At 34.8% G+C, this 2,831-nt stretch overlaps 1 protein-coding gene across 1 annotated transcript in view; it reads right to left on the reverse strand.

Moving 5' to 3' along the window:
- Positions 1-2,831, reverse strand: part of UBE3C (ubiquitin protein ligase E3C) — a 144,251-nt gene that overhangs the window by 73,479 nt on the left and 67,941 nt on the right. The gene's annotated exons all lie outside the window — the stretch shown is intronic.

Below are 2,831 nucleotides of genomic sequence, written 5' to 3' on the forward strand. Positions count from 1 at the left end.
TTTAAAGTTTACTTAGGAATATAGGGATAGGTAATTAGAATAAATTGTGCAAACCAATATTACACCAATCTGCACAAATTATAAATTCAATGATGCATTAGTCCTGTATTCAGTGCAATCAAAACATTATCAGTTACTTTCACGGCTACTAATGCTCATGCTCATAAGTGAAATGTGTTGTAAAATCAGGCAGAATGGGCTGGATAGAGACTATCGTGGACTTGTAGAATGAATAAGCATTCCTTAATTAGCCCATCAGGTTAAGTGCAAGCCTTAATGGTCCTTTCCTAAAGTCTAGCTTGACATCTTTCTCCAAACATGGCCAAGAAGAAAGTTCCATTAGCAATATTAATACAAGCTTAGTTGATCATTTTCATTCAATTAACTTCTTTCAATTAAATAGATAGCTTGACAAAAGCAGTGATAAAAGACCTAAAGGGACAGCTGATGACTCGAACTGAACATTAGTGCTGGAGAGGTCGCCAGGATGAAGCGGACTGTAAATCTAGCATTCAATTTGGGAAATGCATTTCTTCTGCTCGCACTCCCTTAATGAGCAATTTTAGCTGACGGGATGTGTTTGCTGCAGAAATTTCATGGGAAGTCAAGCACCCTTTTCTTGTCTTTTTTTTTTCTCCCCCAGTAGTTATATTCTCTGTGGTGGGGGTTTCTTGCCAACATTCCGGCCACAGCAACTAATAACTTCTGTTATCTTCTCTGATTCCATGTGTTAAAAATGATGATATTGTGTGTGTCTAACATCCTCAGCTGAAAGAAGTCTCCCATGCTCAGTTGCACGTGGTCATGTTTTGTGACATAAAGAATATAAAACCAATGATAATAACAATATTGTGGCGGAAAATTAAGATATTTTGAAATAACTGATATCCAACTTGCATTGAATTAATAATCTTTTTTTTTTTAATTTTTAACTTTTTTTTTTATTAAGGTGCTATAGTTTTCTATAGCTCTTTAAATTAGCCCTTTATTTTTATTTTTTTTATTTTCTTTTTTTTTTTTAACATTTTATTAGGGGCTCATACAACTGTTATTCCAATCCATACACACATCAATTGTGTAAAGCGCATTTGTACATCGTTTCTCAAAACATTTTCTCTCCATTTAAACCCCCGACATTAGGTCCTCATTTTTCCCCCTCCCTCCTGAATTAATAATCTTACTCTACTCTTGTTAATCAAATTTTAAAAGGATTCAAAATATAAAATGCCAAGAGATCCTTTAGTAAAAATAAAAAATTTTAATTAATACTATTTTTTTTACAACTTTTTAAAACAATTTTATTGGCACTTAATACACATATTACACAATTCAATAATTCAATCATATCAAGAAGAGTTGTAAAATAATTGCGACAATCAATTGTAAAACACTTTGTTTCCCACCCCCATGGTCAAATCACTTTTGAAATGGGTTATGTAACCACCATCAGTGCCAGTGCTCCCTCCCCACTCCCACATACATTGCTTATGCCCTTTACCCTTACCCTTTTATCTCCCACCCCTCCCTACCTCCTCTATCGACCCTTGCAACAGTGCTTATCTCTGTGCATCTACTCCACCTGTGCTTCACAAACTGGAAAACCCAACAGAAACAAACAAACAAAAATGAAATAAAGCAGTAAGGATAAAATAATAATACAAAGATAAAAATGCAAATAGTGAGTAAGAAAGAAAAGACTGGAGTGAATATTTAAAAGGTCGGGGAAAAAATTTTTGTCATGGAATTAGCAAGCAATACTTGCTAGTATTTCAGGTTGGGTCAAAAGGGAGGTCAGCTGGTGGAGTACCAAGTTCCATCCAGTGTAATCACGATTACAGTGATCTCTACCTGAATGTAAAACTGTTCAAGACCCTTACCTGTGGCTGGTGGGGAATCTGCCAGTGACTTAATCTGGAGATGGGTTTGGGGCCTTCGTTATTGCCTTCTACAAATTGTGTGTTTGCAGTTTAGGCTCTAATACGTTTCCTTTTGTCATATTTGAATTTTGTTTTTGTCATCTTTGTATCACACAAGCTGGTGTGTTTCCTCTAATTTTTTAATGAGAGTAGAAACCTAATTTTTCTTCAGTGCTGATTTTGAACTGCTGACTTTGCAGTTAGCAGTCCATTGTTTAACCACTAAACTACCAGGGCTCCTGTACCATTTCACAGATTTCTATAGCTTTAAAAGAAGGAATTACTTACCACATGAATACATTCCAGTTTAACATTTTAAGATACTAATATAAAAATAGCATGTAAAAAGCTAACATAACTGTTAGTGTTCTTGTGTGATTGAGATAATGTTCTGCTACCCTATTCATGTTGAAATGGCAAAAAGTTTGGTTGCATATCAGTTTTAACCTTTTTACTATTCAGAGATATTTAACAATAGCAGCAAGTCCTTGGCGTTATATTTGTTAAGGCAGAAGTTATGCACCTCCTTTTAAGAGATCTGATTTAAGATATTTAAAGAAATTTTCCTCTCTCTTAAACCTAAAATTCGATTACATTTTATTATTTTTGTAGTATCATCTACAGTGAAACTTTTCTCTGAAAGGAAAAAACTCATTGTATATTTTGAATGTGTAGATTCATGATCAACTCCTCTGGGGTTCATTTATTGATATGCCAGCTAGTGGGGAAGAGTGACAATAATTAAGGTTACCTAGGTATTTAGGTCATCCCCAAAAGTTATATGGTTTGAAAGATATGGGACAACATCCTTATTTCAGTATTGTGGCTACAGAGAAAGGTAAGTGTCTGGTGGTGGGTGTGGCAACATTCTCCCACCACTACTCTATAAGCAGTGAACTTGAGATCATAGTCACT

The sequence above is a fragment of the Echinops telfairi genome, unplaced genomic scaffold (assembly GCF_000313985.2).
Source record: "Echinops telfairi isolate 266 unplaced genomic scaffold, ASM31398v2 ScPeMD7_31;HRSCAF=116, whole genome shotgun sequence".
Lineage (NCBI taxonomy): Eukaryota > Metazoa > Chordata > Mammalia > Afrosoricida > Tenrecidae > Echinops > Echinops telfairi.